General features: G+C 43.8%; 1 long non-coding RNA gene across 1 annotated transcript in view; it reads left to right on the forward strand.

The window, feature by feature from the left end:
- Nucleotides 1-23,607, forward strand: part of LOC141576794 (uncharacterized) — an 80,085-nt gene that overhangs the window by 30,989 nt on the left and 25,489 nt on the right. Inside the window, exon 2 of the long non-coding RNA XR_012505218.1 lies at nt 1,998-2,121. This is a non-coding gene — a long non-coding RNA (uncharacterized LOC141576794). The remainder of the gene's footprint in view (nt 1-1,997; nt 2,122-23,607) is intronic.

Genomic DNA, 23,607 nt, shown 5'->3' on the forward strand with positions numbered 1-23,607 from the left:
CTTTTCAATAAGCAAAACAAAATAAAATAGAAAAGAAAAGAAAAAGTTTTGAAGGAGTAGAAATAATTTTATTTCCGTGGAATCAACTCCCTATGTTAGGTTTTTCGGTTGTGTTCTTAAACAGCATATAAAATTGACAGGTTTTGTGTTCAGTGTTGATAGCTGGGTGAGTATAGTTTCTTTTTGTGGTTGTCTTTGATGAATTATTTGCACTAGATCATAAGTAATGTGCATGTTACATATTGGAAACGAGGAAACAGTGGAGACATACTACCTCCAATGCAGTCATTTTGTTACCGAGTCCAAACTCATTCTGCTCACCAAATGACAGGCCAATAAACCGGGAGATGAGGTGTTGGAGCAAGGAATAGTGACTTTATTTGCAAAGCTGGCAGATCCAGAAGATGGCAGACTGATGTCCTGGAGAATCATCTTCCACAAGTCAGAATTGAGTCTTCTTTTATACTAAAAAGGGGCGGGGTTTTGATTGGTTGTTGGAAACTTCTTGCTGTATGAATTGCTTGTCCTTTGAATCCGCTGTTCTTGCAGCTGTCCATGCGGATCAAATCATGTTGCCCCTGTGAAAACTCCAAAAAAAAAAACAAAGGTTATTCTCTATTTTGCAACTTGCCATCTCTACATAAGTGCAGATGAATTAGCATCCTTCAAGATCACGGCCAGGAGAATAGGCTGTCCTGGATATTTCAGTCTAAAGGCAACTTTCTTTTACAAATGGTGCAGAGCTAGCAAGTCTGAGCCTAGAAAACAGGGCACAGGGTTAAAGCCAAAGGAACAGACCTAACATGGGGTCAAAATTGTTCTTTTCTATTACAATTCCCTTTTCTGCTTCATAGATAATTTTAGTAAGAAACATGAGCAATTTTGTATTTTTGCTTCTTAATAACCGATAAGTGGGCCAACTATATTTTTGTGAGCAGAGATGCTGTGCGGGCATAGGGGTCACAGCACACTCTTGTTGGGGGTGGCCGACCCTGAAACATGTCTGATGCCACGTGAGTGTTGGTGAGGGTCCCCCTAGCCAGCGGCACTCTTCAGGAAGTAGCATATGTGCTTTGAATTCTTGAGACCTCATTTTCGGCTGCAGGAAATTTTTTCAGATACTGCGATTGAAAAATCACTCCAGCTGGGGATAATTAGGGAAAAAAGGAAAAGGAAAAGGGTTTGGAGTAGAGTAGAAGAGAAGGACCTAAGATCACGGAGCCTGAGTGCTTGGCAGCGGGGCCTCGGGAGAGAGGGGAGCAGACGTGGGGAGGGGCCTGACCCCGGAACCAGCTCCTGCATCTGTCCCCGTGCCCAAGCCACGTAGCTTCCAATGGGCCTGGGCCACCTCTCTGGGCTGGATGTCACCCTGTGCAGAACCTTGAAAATCGAAGGTAAGGGGTGGGCAGCACTCACCTAGGGGGTCACTGTGGATTTTGGTCAAGTCAACAGTGCCTTTTCTGGTCATGTGCCTTCACTTGTCCTTTATCTCAGGATCTGAGGAGGAGGAGAAAGGAACTCAGGTAGAGATCCAGGAAGATATCCGACTGTGTTAAGAGAGGACAGACACAGTTACAAGGGGACCGAGGACACTTGCAGCAAAGTAAAATGACTTCACAACTATTGCTTCAGAGCTGCAGGTGTGAGAGAGCCTAAGCCTGTTTCAGAGTGCAGGGGACAGGCGGAAAGGAATGGCAAAATTTCCACTGAAAATTGAAATTTTGTTAAATAGCCTGCTACTGTTGCTGGTATCACTTGAATGAATGCAGGCATATTTCTGTGGGCATTTATAGGTTCACTCAACCCCACCAGCCCCTCTTGCCCCCATCGGGGATGGGATTTCTCAAGCACAGTGCACCTCCTGCTTCGGTGGGCCACGCTTCGGGTCCTCGCCTGGGGCCGGGCTGCTGCAAGGCACTGAGTCCCTGAGGCACGGAATGTGATACACGACAGGAACATCTCTGCTATCGACTGAGGGCCTCCTTTTCCCCCTGCAGTGTAAGAATTCCGGTCACTGAGTTAGAAGCATGCTTCCAAGCTGTCCGTGTCCTCGGCATCCAGAAGCGGAGCCTGGAAGCTTCCGAATTTCTCCAGAATGCAGTCTACTTTCACCTTTGGCAGGTGAGTGTATGTCCTTACACAAGTGGAGGAATTACTGCAGTTTTCCTGGAACTTACTCACCACTAGTCCATCTGATTTTTCTGTGCTAGGATTCAGTATGGCCTGCTAAAAAATCTGGAGTCAGATCTTGAAACCCTGATGAAGAGGATTATTTATTTTATTTCACTATATGATAATCTTTTACTTTCAAAATTCAGAATTTTTGGTTCTTTCAGGCATTTTTTGGGGGGTTGGCAAAACAAATTTGCTCTTACCGTCTTTGCGACCTGTTGCTTTGTGCCTCTCACCTGTCTTCTGTCACTTGTGAGGCAGTTCCATTTGTGACCCTGTCCGGGTTGTTCATGTTATACAACATAAAGTCTGTAAAAGTACAGTCCCTTTTACTCCGAAGACATTCCACAAATAACTCCTTAAATCTGGGTGTGGTTTTAAGAAGACAGAATCATTAGAACATGTAATTGCAGGTTGCTAGTGCAAAATCCCCAAATCAATAGTCTAGCTCAACATCTAAAATCTTTCTAATCTACCTTGGATTTGTATGGATAAGTGAAGCAATTTGCTAAGAATTGAACACCAGGGTTAGAATACAGGCTGGTGTAGCTCAGCAGGTACTCCTGAGCCAGCGCTGTGCCAGAGGGCGGGGCCGAGGGAGAGGGCGGGGCTTAGGGAAAGAGGAGGGCCAAGGAGGAGGGGGGTCCTGCCCTCCCTGAGCTGACAGTTTCATGGCAAACACCTTCACCATGTGAAGAACTTGGAGTTTCTTCTAAGAACACTAGGTTTGAAAAGAGTCATAAAAGAACGGGAGTGACAAAATCCAATTTGTCTCAAGTAGGGGAGAGCAGCTGGAAGGCCACGTGGGAGACTCGTGAGTCCAGGTGGGCAGTGTTGGTGGCTTCTACCTGAGCGGTGGTACAGTCAGTGGGACAGTCACCGGGAAAAAACGAACAGATTTTAGGCATGTTTAGATGGTAAAAAGGAAGCGATGAATGATGTCTGTGAAGGTAGGATGGAGTAAGGCCCAGGTTTCTGGGTGGATTAATGAGGTAAATGATGGTCCTGCTGTGCTCTGAGCAGGGAAAGCTGCAGAGGGAGCTTTGGGGGAACCCTGATGAGTTCAGCTGTGGATAAAGTGAAAGGCTGTTAAATGTGTGGTCTGGGAGCTCAGGTGAGAGCCAGTAGCGAGTAGGGGGAGGGGAGAGAGACGTTCAAATCATTTTGTCTTGTGAGCATACAAATAATTATGAGTAATGATACACTTACGCCTCTATATTCTGGATTTAACACCCATTAACATTTTGTTATATTGACTGCAGAGGTTCCTAATATTTTTTAATAGAAATAAAATAAATAGAAACAAAATAGTGGAGTTAATAAACATCTTAGAGTTGATGTGTGTCCTTCTATGTATTTTGATACCTCATCTGTTTATAACCATAATCTAAAAAAAGTTAACTAGTTTAGCATAAGTGTTAAACAGAGGGACGTGACACACAGTTTTGGGGCTTGAAGCTGATCTTCTCGGGCAAATTATGTAGCCTCTCTGTACCTTTGTTCCATTTTCTGTGACTGCCCCCGGGCCCCTCATCACAGATGATTTCCTAGACTAGATGATGGGAGGGAGGCTGCTGAAGGGAGTAAGAAGTGGCAACTGCTAGGGACACTTAAGAGAGAGACAAAAAGAGATTGAAGTCAATAAACTCAGTACAAACAAATACTCTCAAAAGAGAAAGAATCCTGCAGTGTTTTGAGCCACTTAGCATAAGGGAAACAAAATCACGTGGACCCAAAACTCTTGAGCATGTGAGTATTGTGGGTGGGAGTGTGTCATCAGAAAAGGGTTGAGAAAAGGTCTTTTGGTTTCCCTTGACGTTTCCATTAAGGATGGGGAGCAGAAGTGAAAACCCTCAGCTTCAGTGGAAGCTGCTGTTTTGTGTGAAACTGACCAAACTTTGGAGACCAGTCATCAGCGGTGCTGGCAAATGAAGAGATTTCGGGATTGGGTGGGGCACTTGCTGTGACTTCCAGGTGACCTACTGGCTGGGGGCTGTGAGGCGGGCAATAGGTTTGCAGGGAGACCCGGGCATAATCCCTGGCTCTGAGGCTGCTGCTCTGACTAGCAGACCTGGGCACAGGCAGACCTAATGGGGCAGCTCGGGATGTGGTCTGGGACACCTGCCGTGCTGAGGGGGAGAAGAGCGCTTCCCTGAGGGGGTGTCCCTGCGGAGAGTGGAAACGTCCTCCTGCAGGGGAGGAAGAGCCTCTGAGCAGGGTGCTGGTTGCACAGGCAAGACCACCCTGAGCACTGAGGGTTTGGGGAGCCGGAAGTCACACAGTGGCCCGAGCAGCCTTGTTCCTGAGAAACTAGAGGGAGAAGAGGCTGAAATGTCAGGCTAGGGTCAGACACTGTGGTGGGTTATGAGTGACAGTAAAGGACTGGTCAGGCAGGCACGAGAGAACCCTGTGGGTGTCCCAGCTGGAGCGTCACGCCAGAGGGTGGAGCTGAGTTATAGACTTTGCCACTTATTAGCTGTGTGACTTTGAGCAAGTTCACCCCACCTCTCTATATATACATTCATCTGTAAAATGACACAGTGACAAGCTCGTGTCATAAGAAGGCTTAGTTTAGCTCTGATCCTCTGTGTCCAGTCCTGTCAGTGCTGCCCTGCAAGTTTCTGCAGTGGCTGCTCTTACCCTGAGATGGGAGGGCATAGAGGGACTTTGTAGCGCCCGAGGGCAGGAAGGGGTTGCTTTAAAAACAGACACGTAGCCGCCTGCAGCTGCAGGCTTGCAGGCAGTTTGGTTGATGGTCCTGGAGAGGACTTTGGAGGCCTTAGCATCATCATAAGACTTGTTTTCCCTTGGGGGCCGGAATTGCCTATGCAGATTAATGTGGAAAATTTGGGCTTCTGGCAAAGCTGTTTTCAGAGATGGTAATATACATAACATATCGTAGAAAATATAATGCTTTTATTTAATCTGTGGGACTTTGCAGCTGTTGGGAACACCTCTGTTGGCCTGGTCTCCACGGAGGACACTAGGGGTCGGCAGAGCGTGCGGGAGGGCAGGTAGCCTGCAGTGCTGCTGCGGGGTGTTCTCCCGAGTAAAGCACTCTGCTGAGTTGACTCTTCTCTGAGTTTGGTTGCCAGATGAGCAGACAGCAAATTAATGAGTTCTGGTGGGATTGTATAATGACAGAAAGAAAGAGGGACCTGTAGTTTTTCTGGACTAGAACACGCTTTTGGTTCCTGATCCAGTGTGTTCCATTACAGAATTGATGAGTTGTGTCTATTCTGGGACTTGTCGACTGAAAAAAATGTGTAGCCTGAAAGTTTAGAGTTACACTTTATTAGGCGGGAGGACTCGAGGCGGGATGACAGCCTTCAAATCTGTCTGAGGGACTGCTCCCAAGAAGTAGGGGAGGAACTAGGATTATATGGCAGCTTTACAACAAAGACCAGGGAGTTGGAACAATAAAAGATTGCTTGTTATCTAAAGAAATCCAGGCATCTCAAGTTAAAGAATTTAGTGCCTTTGTATGTATCATTTGACCTCACTGGATTCATTCTTTAGACAAGCACCTAGCTATCTAGGGCAATTATCCTGTCTTCTTATTCTCAGTCTGTTCAGAGGGCAGCATTGTGAGTGGCTGTAGAGGCTGGGCTTCAGGTCTGTCCTCACTGGGGGGTGGCGGCAGCCTTGATGACTTGGTTTCAGCATTCTTTGTTTACTGACATGGTTGTAGTATTTTAATTCACATTGTAGTATTTTCATTCACAGACTGATTGTGGATAATCTGGAAACTTGCAAAGGAAACGAGATGGAATTACTGCAGGTACCTTCTACTTTAATAAGCCGTGTGCAAACATAAACATGGAGGAAGCATACATTTGAATTTGGTGGTGTAGGGAAGGGTTTCTGCACATTACAGGAGAACGCAAGGCAGAATATCTCTTCTTTGTTGGCAGGGATGTGGGTCAACCTGTCATTTCTGTAGCGGTTTCTGAGAGCACTTTATGGTAATTAACAAACATTGACAAACGGTGGCACACTTTGCATTTAAGAGCTGACCTGTACAAACGTGTATTGGACAGGTGGATTTCATAGGCAAGTGGTGAGGTGGATTTGAGAGAGGTGTAGCCCAGGCCTGGGCTCAGATTCAGGTTTAAATCGCCATTTCCTCACCAAAGGACCTTGGACTAGAGTGTAACCTCCATTAAACTGTTGGTGAATCTGTGAAATATGCATTATAATATTCGTTTCTTCCTGGGTTTGTTGTAAGTTTTAAACAGTATTATAACACACATGAAACACTTAACAGGCACTTAGCAGTGTTCACTGTGTCCTACCGCCCCGCTTAGCGTGTGTTACAGCCGTAAAGTTAGCATGTGCCTGTTGAGGACGTACTGGCAGCCCCTTGAATAGGTTGTGAATTTGGTGATTTCCTTTAATCCTTGAAACTCTACGTGCCATGGGCAGTTATTTTCATGAACAGATGAGGAATCTTAGGGTAAAGAAGACGGTGTAATTTGCCCAAAGTCAGACCATAATTTTGGGTGCAGGGGCCTCTGTTCAGCATGGGCCCCTGGGCTTTCTGCCCTCTCCGTTCAGCACCAGAGCCAGACGTGGAGTCGCCTGTCTCCCAGCCCAGAATATCCGGCAGGCAGCAACAGAAACCTGGACCTGTTCTGCTTAAGTAAAAACTCCGGAGAGGAGGCAGGTACTAAAGGGATAAATGTAAAAACAGACGACTGCAAACTGTTATCAGCTCAGAGAAGGAAAGGAACACGTCTCGCCGTGCAGAGCTGGGAGCTTTCCCTTCAGGGCTGCTCTGGGGGCGTTCATTTCAGCTAAACAATCTCCGCTCCTGCACCAAGGCATGAAGGCAGGGTGCATGTAACCAGGCTGACTGTGCCTCGTTGATCATATTCATTCCTAACCCAGTGTCAGCTGTCACGGGCACTTACCTAGTAAACAGATGTCGGCCATAATCATCACGCACTTTGCTTGGTAGTTTTATTGGCCCCACTTTTGAGATGAGGTAATTGAAGCTGGGGAGTTTGCTGCATGCCCGTGATTACCTTGGAAATACCCCTACTGGTCTTTCAACATAGACTGGTGTGGCTGTTACATCCCAGCCCTGTGAATGGCATCGTGTAGCTTCTACCAAGTGGCCCAAATGACTGACATTGATTTTCTTAATCCGTAGGAAATGGTATGTGACAATAAGAGAAAAGGTGGTAAGAAATTCTTTGGAAAACTAGAACAAAATCCAATACTTCCCCAGCTGGGGTAGCGTACCCAGTGTCACTCATCCCACTCACAGCCTGGCACCTCCTCCCTCCCGACTCCGTGTTCAGAAGCCACTCTGAGCCTTCGAAGAACATTTTGCCTCGTGACACTTTTGACTAAGACCTATGACCTCTCTGTCCCTGGTTTACTCTCTCTTCAAGGTCATTTAAATTTTATGCAGGCTCCTCAACTCCGATGTAAGAAAAGACTCTTTAAACTTCTTGATGAAGCTCCTTAATGAAGATCTTGTGAAGGAAACCTAGTCAAAACCTGGGAGGTATGCACACAGTGAGTGCATGCAAATTCAGCACTTTGTGAAGTTCAGAATCAGAGGGGTGGGAGACTCAGGAAAGGCTTTTTAAGGTAGAAAGGGGAAAGTGAAAAGATGCAGGCTGTGTGAGACTGAAACATCTCGGTCCCAGCCAGCAAGGCACCTGCGTTCAGGATGGTGTATGGGGAGTACAGAGTTCTCACAAAGAAAGAAGAGGTGGGATGGGAGGGAGAACAGTTAGGTTTTTACTGGGGAAGGAAAAAGTGGGCTGAACATTTCCTGGTTGGACAAGAGGACTGTGACATGATGTTCTTGTATTTTGGAGAGAAGGGTTTTGTGGGGACAGGCCTAGGGAGAACGCTCTGTGGCTGGGGAGTCAGCACAACAGAGAACCACAGAGAACCGGGCCGATGCCAGGGCTGCTTCTGTCCCTTAGCTGGGGCCTAAGAACTCCCTTCACAACCCAGTCCTGTTGATACAAGAAAACAGATGTGGGGCATGAGAAGGGCTGTGTCCCACGCATTAGTTGAGCCCCTGGGATTTGTCCCTCCAGATGTTGGTCTTTGGCTTCGTGTAAGAAATGATTCAAGAGCAAACAACTGTTGAGTAAAGGTAGATTTACTCAGAGAGGTACATTGAAAAGCAAGAGAATCGCCACGAGGTGTGGGGGTTGGTTGCTCAGATTAAAAGTAGGTACACACTCCACAGAGTGTGGGCTTTCTCCGAAGAGGGAGAGAGAGGGTTGACCGCGAGGCGGCGCTGTGTTGCTTGTTTTCTTGGGCTTGGTGGTTTCATATGCTAATAAGTAGAAGGACCAGCCTAAGGGTAAGGGGCTGGGATTCCCAGGGAGTTGGCCATTTCCCACCCTTTGACCTTTTGTGGCTAGCCTTGGGATTGCCATGGTGCCTGGGGGCGTGTTATTCACCATGTTACTATTACAATGGGTGTATACTGAAGCTCAAGCTCTGCTAGAAGTTAAAACTCTTCATCCTGAGCCTCAAGGCCTATTGGAGGTTGAATCCTTCACCATTTTGATGTTAATTGCTGTGGCCTTCCTTGAATGGCTGTGCTCTGCCCCCTTCCATCCTGTCTCACTGTGATGACACAGAGAGAGCAAAGGCAGGGCCCTGCCTGTGCTCCTGCATTTAACAGGGGGAGGGGTGGGGTGGGCTGAGGATGACTCTGAGTGGTGAGAAGTTTGTTTCAGATTTTTGCACGTGGGATATGGGGACCTTCCAGCAGCCACCGCGGATTTATCTCTCGGGCATTATCGCTTGTGTCACTCATCTTTTTCTATTTTTCTTAAAATATTTAATCTAAATTTAATATCAGGTTTTTTTAGGAAAGAAATTTCTCTTTTTATTTTCTTTGGATCTCTTTTGGGGGGGGTAGGTAATTAGGTATATTTATCTGTTAGTGGATGCCCTGGGGCTTGAATCCGGCACCCCGTGCACGCTAAGAACACGCTGAGCTCTCCCGCCCGCCCCATCATCTTTTTCTTTTTGCTTTAATGTTACAGAAACCACAGGCCAGCCAAGAAACAAGCACCACTCGGAGGGTTGGAGTACTCAGATTTATTATGCCGGCAGGCACAGAGGGGCTTCTGCTCCGAAGCTCTGAGCACCTCCAAGATGTGCACATGAGGTTTTATAGGTTTAATTACAAGTATGGGGCTATTAGCTAATAAGGCTTAAACAACAAAAAGCAAGGAATCAGTACACTGGAGCTTATCAATTTGGAACAGATCACGTTACTGACACTTGTTGAGATTGGATTTACGAGTTAGCTTGTTAGCCCAGTAAACTAACACTAAACTTCAGATTTAGCCCGGCAGAACTTAGATCACTAAAGCGACACTTATCACACTTAGATTTATGACTTAGCTCGTTAGCCCAGCTGAGCTTTTCCTTCACATCAGCTGCCAAGAATCTTACAGCTGAATTTCTAGTAGGACTTTAACACTTACCCTGGCTTAATGGCATCCATTTTTATGACTTTACCTCCCCCTGGTTTCATTTAATTATTGAATCTCAATTTTCTCTTCACTCTCACTTTGTCTATTTGTTGTTATGGTTTTTAAGCTGTGTTTAAAAAAATTGTTTAATTTCTCTTTTAGCAGGAGGCTGAAAGTAAATAAATATGTAAACATACATCACACTTTAATGCTTTTATACATTCTAAGCTGTTTAGTATTTACTTAAAAACCAAATTGCCTACTAAAGAGATAACATTTTTAAATTATTTTTTAATTTTTTTATAAAGGTATAGCTGATTTACAATATGATATAAGTTTCTGGTGTACAATAGATGCACAATTTTTAATGTTATGCTCCATTTATAGTTACTGTAAAATATTGGCTATATTCCCTGTGTTGTAAGTTACATCTCTGTAGCGTGTTTATGTTACATGGAGCAGTTTGTATAAGAAAGTTGGTTATCGCAGAGTCTGGGGCATGGCTGTGTCTGACCCAGGGTCACCGTCACCCTGCCTGTCAGAGCCCAGGCTCTCACACCTCTCTGCAGGGGAGCGAGTGGAGGCAGCCTTCATCAGCGCTGGCACCACCCTCTGAGTGGCAGTGAAAGCAGTGACTGTCGGTGGACGTGCAAAGTGTTGTTCCAGGAGCTTTACTTGCACTTCTGCCTTTAATAATTAAAGCCCTCCTTTAAAGAATCCTTTTATGTTTTTAATGAATAATACATTTTATTTTGATATTGATAGACTTCAAACCTCCGGAAAATTTACAGGAGTAGTACAGTAAACGCTTAGATACAGTTCATCTAAAAGGGCACTATTTGTCCTTTTGTGTCTGGCTTATTTTAGCATAAAGTTTCAAGGTTCATCCATATTGTAGCCTGAATCAGTACTTCATTCTTTTGGTTTGATAATATCCTTTTTCTTTTTTTTCCTTATTGGTCTATTTAAAAGTATTTTGATTGAAGTCTAGTCAGTTTATAATGTTGTGTCAGTTTCTTGGGTACAGCACAACAATTCAGTTAAATAGGAATATACCTGTATTCATTTTCATATTCTTTTTAAACATAAGTTACTATAAGATATTAAATATATTCTCCTGTGCTATACAGAATAAACTTGCTGTTTATTCTATACATAGTCAGTATCTGCAAATCTTGAAATCCCAAATTATTCCTTCCCACACCCTCTCCCCTCTGGTAACCATAGTTTGGTTTCTATGTCTCTGTGTCTGTTTCGGTTCTGTATATAACTTTATCTTTTTGTTTCTTTCTTTTTTGTTTTTTTGTTTTTGGTTTTTTTTAGATTCCACATGTGAGCGATCTCATATGATATTTTTCTTTCTCTTTCTGGCTTACTTCAATTAGAATGACATTCTCGAGGTCCATTCATGTTGCTGCAAATGGCATTATTTTATTATTTTTTTATGGCTGAATAGTAGTCTATTGTACAAATATACTACAACCTCTTTATCCAGTCATCTGTCAGTGGACATTTAGGTTGTTTCCATGTCTTGCTATTGTAAATAGTGCTGCTCTGAATATTGGGGTGTAGGTATCTTTTTGAATTACGGTTCCTTCTGGATATATGCCCAGGAGTGGGATTGCTGGGTCATATGGGAGGTCAATGTTTTGTCTTTTGAGGAACCTCTGTACTGTTTTCCACAATGGCTCCACCAAACTGCAACCACAGTGTAGGAGGGTTCCCTATTCTCCACAGCCTCTCCAGCATATATTGTTTGTGAACTTCTGAATGATGCCTATTCTGACTGGTGAGATGTGATATTTGATTGCAGTTTTGATTTGCATTTCTCTGATAATGATATTGAGCATTTTTTCATGTGCCTATTGGCCATTTGTATGTCTTCATTGGAGAAAAGCTTCTTTAGGCCTTCTGCCCATTTTTGAATTGAATTGTTTGTTTTTCTTTCTTATCAAGTGTAAAAGGTGTTATATATTCTGGGAATTAAGCCCTTGTCAGTCTCATTTATTGCAACTATTTTCTCCCATTCCATAGGTTGTCTTTTAGTTTTGCTTACTGTTTCCTTTGCTGTGCAAAACCTTGTAAGTTTAATTACATCCCACTTGTATATTTTTGCTTGTATTTCTATTGCTTGAGTAGACTGCTCTAGGAGAACATTGCTGAGATGTATGTCAGATATTTTGCCTATGTTTTCTTCTAAGAGGTTTATAGTGTCTTGTCTACATGTTTAAGTCTTTAAGCCATTTTGAATTTATTTTTGTGTATGCTGTGAGGGAGTAGTCTAACTTCATTCATTTACATGCAGCTGTCCAGTTATCCCTACACCATTTGCTGAAGAGGCTGTCTTTACTCCATTGTATGTTCTCACCTCATTTGTCAAAGATTCAATGACCAAAAGTTTGTGGGCCTATTCTTGGTAATTTTGTTTATCCATTTATTGATGGATGGATATTGTTTGTAACCTTTGGCTACTCTGAATGATACTGCCATGAATATTGATGTGCAAGTTTTTGTGAGAATATGTTTTCATTCTTTTGGCTGTACAGTTGGCCCGCCATATCTGTAATTTCCACTTCATGGATCCAGATGGCTGATTGTAAAGGGACTCGAACATCCTTGGATTATGGTATCCAGGGTGGGGGGTTCCTGAAACCAACCCCCCGAGGATACTGAGGGATGACTCTACATGTAGGAGTGGAATTGCTGAGCCATATAACTCTAACCTTTTGAGGAAACACCAGACTTCTCCAAAGAAGCTGCACCATTGTCCCTTTCCATTGGCCGCAAATGAGGTATCTCTGCCTCCTCAACGACACTTGTTATTGTCCATGTTTTGATTAAAACCGTCCTAGTGGGTGTAAAATGAGAACTCATTTTGATTTTGATTTGGCTAGTGATGATGAGCTTCTTTTCATGTGCTTATCGGGCATTTGTGTATTTATTTAAATCCTTGGCAAATTTAAACATTGGGTCGATTTTCTTTGTATTGTTCAGGTGTAAGCATTTGTTATATATCCTGAATACTAGTCTCTTCTTAGATACATGCTTTGCAAAATTTTTCTCCTATTCTGCAGATTGTCCTTTCACTTTAGTTTTTTTAAGCATTAAAACAATTTCTTTACAGGGGAGGTAATTAGATGTATTGATTTATTTTATTTTTCTTGCTAAGCATGCACTCTGTCACTTGATATACCCACTTCCCCTGTCATTTCACTTTCTTGATGATGTAATTTGTAACAAAAAGGTTTTAACTTTGATGAAGTCCAGTTTATCTGCTTTTTTCTTCTATCACTTGTGCTCTTCGTATTGTATCTAGGAAACCAAAGCCTATCCTAGGACCACAAAGATTTATACTGTGTCTTCTTTTAGAAAGTTTATAGGTTTAGTTTTTACGTTTCTGTCTGTGATCAATTTTGAATTAATTTTTATTTATTTAAAATATGGGGGTCCAGATTCCAGATTCATTCTTTTGCCTGCAGATAATCAGCACTCCCTGCACCATTTGTTGAATAGACTATTCTTTCAATGGAGTGTTGTTGACACCCTTGTGGAAAACTGACTGTAAATGTAAGTTTTTCCCCCTGGGTTTTTATTATGTCTCATAGATTTATTTATCCAAACATGCCAGTACCATTCTGACTTAGTACTATAGCTTTTTAGTACCCTTTAAAGTGAGTCCTCCAACTTTGCTCTGCTTTTTCAAGATTGTTTTGGCTGACCTGGGCCCCTTGCACTTCCATATGAATTTTGGGATCACTTTTTCAATTTTTGCAAAGAAGTCAGCTGGAATATTGATAAGGATACCACTGAATTTGTAACTCACTTTGGGGAGTCTTAACATTTTTAACAATATTGTCTACCATTCCATGAAAATGGGATGTGTTCCATATATGTAGGTCTTTTAAGTATTATTTCGGTGATACATCAAAATATTCAATGTACAAATCTTGTAAATTTTTGTTAAATGTATCTCTCATTTTATTTTTAATGCTGTTGTAAATGGAAAGGCTGAGCTTCTTGAGGGTAGGACTATATATTAATTTGTTTATTTCTAGGATTTCTACACAGCAAATACTCTAGGTTTATATTTGCTACATAAATCTATCCACAACTCTTCCCACCCCCGTGTTATAAGAAACCAAGACCCAGGTTAAGCTACCTGAACACCTATGTGGAAGTGAGAAATGAGACCCTTGGGTGGGGCTTTGTGAAGATGATACTGAGAGCTTATTTAGGATGGCTTCATCTTAAATTCCTTTAAACAACACTTTTGGTGTAGTCAGATACATTAAGATCATGCCCTTTTGATGTGCAGAGGAGCTAAGACTATCATTTTCAAATAATTTCTAGTGAGAGTGTTGTACTTGAAATCAAATTTGCATCAATCTTTGAAGATATATGTTTCAGGAATTTTGACTAAAGAACACCTGTCTTTATTCATTAATGACAACTAAATTCTCAAGCAACATGTAAGAGTTTGAGCAAACTGCCCCAGCCCCGTAGTGCTGGTTGGCTGCAGCTGTAACTGGAGTCAGTGCTTACCTCTCCCAGCACGCTTGGGCTGATCTGCTCAAAGGTGTTCGTCCAAATATTTGTCTGTAGTCTGTTGGACAAAGCCATAAAACATTGAGTTAAGGTTGCTGGAATGCAATATATTCCTATTAATATTAACTAAGCACATATTGAGTGCTTACTGTATGTTGGGAATTGTCCCTCAGCCTCACATGTATATTATTTCACTTAAAACTTCATATATTTCCTTGTTATTCTCACTTTACAGATAAGGAGACTGAGAATTAGGTCTTCTGTATTTTGGATGGAGCTCATTATCAATGACAGGAAGTTGTAAGGAAAAAGATATTGATTCATCCTGAGAAAATATTTTTCTGACCGTCAGCAGTGAAGAGGGTGAACACTGAAGAAGGTGATCATTGTTTGAGTGAGACGAGCCCCGGGTTGTACGGAGTCAGCATCCCTGTCTTGGACACGGCACGTGTAGATCTGTGTGGTGGGTGAGGCGGCGAGGCCGCGCAGGGAACGCGGATGCCGGGCCATTGGGCTGTGCTCAGGCCCAGTGGGGCTTTATCCTAAGGGCAGTGGGCCGTCATTGACAGATCTTAAGTAGGGGAGTGGGGTGCTCTCGTAGATCACTTTTGTCTTGTAGAATGCTTAGAAACATTTAGAAGGCTCTGCAGGAGGTGATGTGATGAGTCAGATTAGGGTGGCTGCCAGGTGTAGAAGTGTAGAATTTTCAAGTGGTTTTCAGTCCCAGTTTTGTGGCTGAGTAGCTGTGTCACTTTGGATGATGCACTCAAGGAAGTAAACAATTTATCTAATCAATTGAAGAAGTGATGTACCGACCTCCCAGGACTGCTGTGGCAATCCAGTGAGATAACGTGTGCACAGTGTGCAGCGTGGTCCCCAGCACACAGTCAGTGCTGCGTGAGTGCCAGTGAGTACCTGGTAGGTCAGGTGTGGGTGGTGGGACTCGGTGACTGAGGAAATCTGGGCCCTGAAGGTGGGGTCCAGTCACATCTGTGAGTGATGGGCCTGAGCTGGGAGAGGCAGGGAGACCTTGCCCCCTGACCAGGGGCCCTGGGTAGGACGGCTATGGGAGGAGCACCGTGAAGTCAGCTCTTTGCAGGTGGAGCTCGAATTGCCTTTGAGACATCTAAGTGCATTGTCATGAGCTCAAAGAGGAGGTCTGGGCCCGGGCTGTGAATTTTCCTATAATCTTAATCCCTGAGGACGCCGAGGTATTGATCACTGAACGTGAAGACATACCTTACAGGACAAGTGAATAGTAGTATCATCTCTGTCATCAAAGCTCACATCTCTTTATTCATCACAAGTTTGCTATTGGGTACTTACAGAGCTCACTTCACCGCCATCCCCTGGGCTCAGGCTCCACAGTAAAGAGCTGGTGAGCCTCCCTCTTTTCCAGAAGAAGACACATTTAGCTGGTAGAATTCTGTACCTCGCCAGACTTAGAATTTTAGTTTGTTGTTTTAATTCTATTTTCTGTTAGCCATCTCCTGACAGGAGAGACGTTTTACCTCATGGACATATTTCAATTAGCTGTTACTGAGAATTGCTGATCTGATCCATAGTGTAAGTATTATATTAAAATTGTAGAGTATATATCATTTTTCTGTCTTTGCCCTTTAATTTTGTATGCCCCTTCAAGTCTCTATCCTATTTGGGGCCTTATTTTTTTAAATTAAAAAATGTCTATTTGCAGTTAAGAAAACAAAAGAAAAGAAAAAATACACATGATAGCTAAACTTAGAAAATATCTAGTGTGTTTTCTGTCTCGGCAACAGAGGGTTCTAGAAACTAGTGAAAACCTTCATTACACAAGTTTCTTAAAATGCTGATTAAGAAATAAAACCTTCCTTCTTCATCTTTCAAGCTGCACAGCTAATTGTGAAGAAAGTGAGGGGAAATCCTCAGAAGCCAAGACAAACCAGAAAGCAGGAATTCTGGGTGATACACGAGCCTTAGAAGCCCTGGGGTGCCTGTTGGCTCCTGTACTGAGTTTCAGTTGCCTTGACAGGAGGGTAGGAGCTGAGCCCGAGTCTTCTCACACTGGGAGTTGGATGACTGATCATATGTACGGCCAAGCCCATTCCGAGAAGCATGGTTTACTAAAAGGTTAACTATGAAAAAAAATTCCTCAAGGTAAGACAGTAAGGAAAGTCAATTTTTTTGGGAGAGGGGAAAAATAACAAATCCAAAGTAAGGATATAGTTTAAAGCTCTTCTGGCATGAGAGTAACCACAAACTCCTGGCAGAGAATCACAGCTACTCCTGGAATGAGAAGCTGTGGTTTGAATGAATCAGTGAGCAGCCATTCCGAAAAAGGCCTCCAGAGTCTTGAGGATCAAGATACTTGACTGCAAACACCTGTCTTCCAAGGTCTCTATCAAATAACCAGAAAGGTTTTAAAGGAAAGAAGCCATAATCATAGTTTTATTTCTTAACATTACTTTATGCTAGGAATTCAGAGGTGACTATGGAGTTGTCTCCTCTTTTATGGACCTTACCTTCTCTTTGGGGAGACAAACTGACATAGTTGGGGAGCTTGGTGGAGGGAGGTGATAGTCTGTTGCAATTAGCCAGGAGAGGAGATTAAGAAAGCAGTGAAGGGTGGGTGAACTTTTTAGCTAAGGACATTCTTGTTCTGCTGGCCCTTAATTGCAGGCTCAATGAGTAGTCACTGGAGGCAATAGATCTTACGGAGGATGGACTTAGCTCAGGCCTCTTTAGAATGGACAAGTGAACCTGGAGAAAGACAGTCAAATCTGTGCAGACATTAAAGTTCACTTGAACGTGCTCCATCCCTGAGCCAAAGATAGGACAAATATGCAGCACTTCTTAAGGACAGAGGAGTGGTTTTTAAGGTTCTCCAAGAATGAAGCCCAGGGAACCGAGATGGCCAGTTGTCAAACTGTGACTTTGCACTTAGGACGGTGTACCCACCAAGGGTATTGGCCTTTTATACATTTCCATTTCTCTTTAATACATGTCAGGTGATGAGGACGTGGGCACAAGTGTTTGACATCTTGTCGAGGCGACTTTGGGTACCTGCCTAGAAACGCGGGCACGGCTACAGCTGCGTCACACATGTTGCCGCCCATCCCACTCCCCGGCTCCGTGATCACGGCAGAGTGGTTCCTTGTTGACCTGTCCATCTCCTCTGTGACATCATAACCCATGAAAAGACCGGAGAGTATTAACTTGGCTTTGTTAAATTCAAAGGAACAGATCTAATATGGAGTCAGATTTGTTCTTTCCTATTTCAGTATTGCCATGGAGAAGACAGTTTGGGCAGCTTTTTATAGGGTCCTCGAGGCTTTCTCTCTCAGCCTCTGGGCACCTTTATTGAAAACCCTTCATAGCTGTCTGGAGTGCTGGAAAACCACTCCGACTGTTTTGCCCTGAAGATGTGTTCAGTTTATAACTCATCTCTACTCCTTGGAAAACAACTCAATAAAAACTCAGTTGGTTTTCCACCAGCCATGGGCAGGGGTGAGGGATACCTTGTTATTATTTCATAAAATAATAATAATAATAAAAATAGTAATAATAAAAATAATAATAATAATAATAATAATAATAATAATAATAATAATAATAATAATAACAACAATAAAAAAAGAAGTCTTAAAACAGCACTGGGCACATAGTTGAGAGTCAATAAATGCTTCCTGGCTTAAATCAAAAGTGATGACTCAGTGATTCCATGGCTGCTGTATTTGCTGAGCTAGTTACTCCTTTGCTCCATTACACATTTTTTTAACTGAAAAAGAAATACATGCAAATGGTTAAAAAAAATTCAAACAGCACAAAAATACACAAGTGAAAGAAGTTTTCCCTCATCCTCTGTTCTTCCAGCCCTCCCTGGAGATGCCACTGTTTACTATCCTTTGGATGCTTTTCCAGATATGCTATGCACATTCCCAAATATGTATGTAAATTCCTTTAAAGTTTTAGTTATTTTTAACTTAAAGGGATTTAAATCCTCAAGTGGCTTCTGCCTCGGTAATAGAAAAAAACAAACCTGACTCCATATTAGATCTGTTCCTTTGATTTAACCCTTTGCTCTGTCTCCTAGGCTTCATCTTGCTTGTAAAACAATGTTGCTTAGAGCCTGAAATATACAGGAGAACCTATTCTGAAGGCTCTGATCTTTAAGTATATTTAACACATTTTCATTCATAAAAAGATTAGAAATTGCAGAATAGAAAATAACGTTTGTTTTGTTAGAGGTTTACAGAGATTTGACCCAGGCAGATAGCTGCAAGAACAAATGATTCTAACAAGAAGGAATTCCTACACCAAGAAGATTGCAACAACCAAGCACGTAGGAAAAGAGCCTGAATTCTGACTTGGGGAGATGGTTTTCCAGGACATTAGTTTGCCATCTAGGTCTACAGAAACTTGCTATTCCATACCCCAACACTTGGTCTCCCAACTTATTGGCCTGTCCTGCACTGAAGAGAATGAATTTGGATTTGGTAGCACTCCTATATACCTAGCAAGCTGGGCACTGGAACTGAGTGTTATGGAAACAACAGGCCAGCCAAGGAACAATCACCACTCGGAGTGTTGGTGTACTCAGATTTATTATGCCGGCGGGCTCAGAGGGGCTTCTGCTCCGAATTTCTGAGCACCCACCTCCAAGACATACACATGAAGTTTTAAAGGGTTAATTACAAGTAAGGGTGTATTAGCCAATAAGGCTCAAGCAACAAAAAGCAAGGAATCAGCACACTGGTGCTTGTCAACTTGTAATAGACACTTGTTGAGCTTCGATTTACGGCTTAGCTTGTTAGCCCAGTAAACTGACACTAAACTTCAGATTTACGAGTTAGCCCAGCAGAATTTAGATCAGTAAACTGACACATCACACTTAGATTTGTGACTTAGCTTGTTAGCCCAGCTGGGCTTTTCCTTCACATGAGGACAGCTCTCCCACACCCAGGGAACTACTGTGAGCCCTTGATGGTTCCACTAGGGTGGAGTGTGGTTTACCCAGGACGGATGGGGACTATGCACCAACACTCAGGCAGTCTGCTCTGTCTGGGGCTCTGATCTTGAACCACCCCGCTCCCTGCCAGCCCAACACCTGGGACAGTGGAGCTAAGGCAAAGATCGTGCCTGCCTGTTTCCCAGCGTGTAAAAGGGGAATATGTACTCTTCCCAAGGTAGTTCTGAGCGACAACACCTGCGGGTGCTTGGTTCCCAGACCAACAGAAAACCCTGCTCCGCGTGGGGGCAACAGGTGTGATACCCGTAGGGGTTCTGCAGCAGCATCGGATGGAGGGCTGGATCAGGGAGGTAAAACTTGAGCTGCGGGCCTTGAAGTGTTACAGAAGGGTACAGAGGCAGGACTGCCGCCTTCTTCAGGGTGCCACCAGAGGTAAAGCTTTTTCTCTCCATCCTCGCTAGGACCTTACCATTTCAGGATCCCTCCATTCTCTCTGCTATTCCTGTCCATCTGTCTCCCTCCACTTTTTCCCTCCTCTCCTCCCCCTCCCATCTTTTCCCTCCCTCACTGCCCCACCTTCTCTCGCAGAACCCAGAGCGGATTGCTGGCCCTCCTGCGCATGGGCGGTCGGTGTCAGCTGGACCGCGGGTTGGAAGCTCCAGCTCGGAGCCGGGGATTAGCCCCAAAGGCTTCTCAGCTCTGTCGCCCGGCAGGCCTTTAGCTCCTGCCCGGGGCCGGTGCCTCTGGCCGTGGAAGTGCAATGTGGGGTCTCCCGGGAAAGGGGTCAGGTGGCTGCGGGAGGGCGGTCCGCGTGTCACAAACCACGAGGGCGCGAGTCAGCCTGTGTTCAGCTGAATTGCTCGGGCCAGACCCCTCTGCCCGCGCCACCTGCCCCAGTGCCCCAGTGCCACAGCTTCCCGGGGCCAGGTGTGCACCTGCCGCCTCTCACCCAGCCGGGCTCCCCTCAGTCCGCTGCTGGCGTCCCCTTCCCCTCTCTCGCCCGCGAGTCCTCTCCTCCCGGGCTTCCTCTCCTCGGCCACCGGCCCGTCCCCACAACTGGGCGGGCTGCGTCCCAGGCGGGCGGGGTCTGCGGACCCGGACGGGGCAGCTGGGGCTGGGGCTGGGGATGGCCTCCGAGCGGGGCTGCAGCCCGCGTTTCCACCCATTTCCCTGCCCCGCGACTCCGGGGCTGCCCTGGTCTTCCTTTCCCGCTCCCTGAGGAACAGCTCAGTGGCGTCTGCACTGCTCCCTGGGCTGAGAGCCTCCGGCTGTAAAGCCCAGCTACTGGTGGAGTCGGGAAAAGGGATCCTCAGTGCCAAGCGAGCTTCTGTCTCCTCCCTCAGTGTTTCTGCCCCAGGTAAGTACCTTGAACACTTTCAGGTGTTATGATGGCGGTGCTTGTTGGTGTCATGTGTTTTTATAGCGAGAGGGATTACAGTGTTGAAAGCAGGGCTTGGTTCAGTTAAAAATGAGCTGAAGGCATAAGGCTGTGTCATCCTCCTTCCTTCCCTCTCCCAGGGTGAAAAGTGTGACCATCGATTTTAAAAAGACAGTTACATTCCCTAACTAGCCCAGCCCAGCTTGGTGTGTTAACAGGAAGAGCACCACCAGAGGCGTTGGAGACCCAGGGACATTGCAGTCCTAAAGAGCTCCTGGCACAGTTTGGTTTGTTTTGGTTTTTTGTTTTTCTTAAATTGTGGAGCAGACTAAGTAGTATAGAGGGAAAAATAATTGTCAAGAAATATTTTTTCATATAACAGCTTTATTGTGATATTGTTCACACACCATGAAGTCCACCCATTTAAATGGTACAATTCAGCAGCTTTTAGCATATTTACAGTTGTGCAACAATTATTATTCCAGAACGTTTTCATCACATCAGAAAGACCAGTGGAAATGAATGACCAATCCACCCCTCCCCAGTGGTGGTTCTAAAGAAGTTTCTTGGCTATTCTTGACCATAAATTAACTTGTTACATTCCATGAAAAATCTGGTAGGAATTCTAATCAGAATTGCAATGAATCTGTCTATCAAAATAGGAAGAATTAATGTCTTTATGGCATAAACTTCTTCTACTCATGAATATAACTGGGACCCTATATTTTCATCTCTCCAGAGCCTGGCCCATGGGAAGTCCTCACTAATTGTTGGGCTTGTGAATGATGAGATTCTATACATCATTAGTTGCAACTGTAGCCTTTCACAGAAGAGAAAATTAACCTCAGTGAAGCCAAGTGACTCTCTGATGGTCAGAAAGAGTGACAGCCAGTGCTGGAGTGATCCAGTGGACTTGGTGCTTGCAACTAAAAATATTCAGCAGCTACAGCTAAGGGGATTAGAGTGTTCTTTTATTTTTCCTTAATGGCGTTGCTTTTATTTTTACTTATTTTTTTAAATTAATTTTTTTGAAGTGTAGTCAATTTACAATGTTAGTTTCAGGTGTACAGCAGAGATTCAGTTATGAACATATGCATATGTGTATAAATATGTTTTAGATTGTTTTTAGTACAACTCATTACAAGAAATTGAATATAGTTCCCTGTGCTATATAGTAGGTCCTTGTCATTTATTTTATATTTATTAACGTGTATCTGTTAATCCCCCCTTTCCTGCCTGCTAACCACAGTTGGCTTTCTATGTCCATGAGTCCATTTCTAGGAGCACCATATTTCTTAGTAATATATGCTGGTTGGCTGCTTTCAGTTTCAGTAATTCCATCTGTGGGTGCTTTTCTTCTGGTGGCCTTTATGTGGTTTGTACACGTGGTAATAGAGGTCTGTATTTGGGAGAACTCCAGGCCTCGTGTAGTCCCTGGTACAGAGTTCCCACTGAGTTGATGCTTGAACTGGGAAAAAAACATAGTAAATGTTGGAATTTCCAATATGGTTGAGACTTCCAGGTTTCTATAACCTGCTTAGCCCACCTTAATATTGGCTGCACCCTTACTTGGTAATTTGGTGGAATTCCATGGTATGGTGGTGTAGAGACAGGGCCTTTTATGCTTATTCTCTTTCCTTTTTCTAACACTCATTCTCCTGGGTCTCCCAGATCCTCCCCCAGCAGTGCCCAGGGCTGGCTTGGTGCTGCACTGAGGATATATTTATTAATAAGGACCTTTCCTCATCTCTTCTGAGCCTCCATTTTTTTCTCTGCACAATGAGGGCTTAGACTAGATATGTGCTTTTCAGTTTCTTTTAAAGCCATGTTTCCTTTGAGAAACAGAAAATGCAAATCACTCCTCCCATCCCAACCCTTTAGATTTTGATACAGCCTCCAAGGAGTGACATAGCACTTTGTGGAAAATTGATGTGATTGTGATTCCAGGTGGCACAGAAAAAACTCTTCAGAGATTTATTGCAGGGAGAGGGCAGGAAAGGTGCAGTATGTCACACTTTCTAGTGTGAGCACTGGAGCAGTGGCTTGGATTTAAATACGGTGTCTGACGTGGCCTCTCTCTAATCATGTACAATGTGATAAACTTCTCTACCTCAGTTTTTCTTGATGTGTCAAGTTGGCGTGATAATATTTTAGTGCTTTTGTGAAACATTATACACATAATCCATTTGTGTTTCGGTAGAAATAGACCTGCTAGGGATTCAGGGATTTGTTTAAAAAAAAAAAAATCTTGTCCATAGCAATCTGTCGGTGTGTATTTTGAATTTCCTGGAGGGTGAGGGTTGAGTCTAAAGTCCATCGTGGGACAGGTGGCCCATAGTTTTCTGTGCGCCTGATTGCCCCCTCCTCCCCAGTCCTCTTCCTCAGTCCAGGATTAAGTTCCCTAGTAGATTTACACAGAGGTCTTGTGGAAATGGATTTTCATTTTATTGTTTCACCAAGAAGGGCTGCCATCATGATCTCTGTGGTCAGGTTTTGAAGGGCTGCCATCATGATGTCTAGTCAGGTGAAGGCTATGCAATTGGGAGTTTCTATTTAATAAAAAGAAAAAAATTACAAATAGAAAATTAGAACAAGGGTGATGACAGGAGCTCTTGGAAGTGGGCACCATTAGTTTTGTTAGCTTCAGGTGCAGTGGCCTCTTGCCACGAGGACCCATCCTCTTGCTCTGAAGTTGGAGGGACCAATGGGTTGAGTGGGAATGTTAACTGAGTGTATCTCATGTGCTGGGCATTGTCCTATTTGTGCTTTGTGTTCCTTATTTGAGACAGTGAGCTCATTTAACCTCAATAGCCTCTTTAAAAAATTAGACTTTTTATTTTGAGATATAATGTAGATTCCCATGTAGTTGCAAGAGATAATATGGAGAGGGCCTATGGACCCTTTGTATAGTTTTCCTTAATGGTTCCAACTTGAAAGTTTGGGGTACAATTCATTAATGACTCACTAACAATTTGAGGTTTGTTTTATTGCCCTAATTTTATTCACGATTAAACTGGGGCTTAGAGAATCACACAGGCCTGACCAGGTCACCCACATGGTTAGTGTAGAGACGGGTGAAACGTGGGCTTGGGATTTCCAGG

Source organism: Camelus bactrianus, unplaced genomic scaffold (genome assembly GCF_048773025.1).
Source record: "Camelus bactrianus isolate YW-2024 breed Bactrian camel unplaced genomic scaffold, ASM4877302v1 HiC_scaffold_34, whole genome shotgun sequence".
In the NCBI taxonomy this organism is placed as follows: Eukaryota; Metazoa; Chordata; class Mammalia; order Artiodactyla; family Camelidae; genus Camelus; species Camelus bactrianus.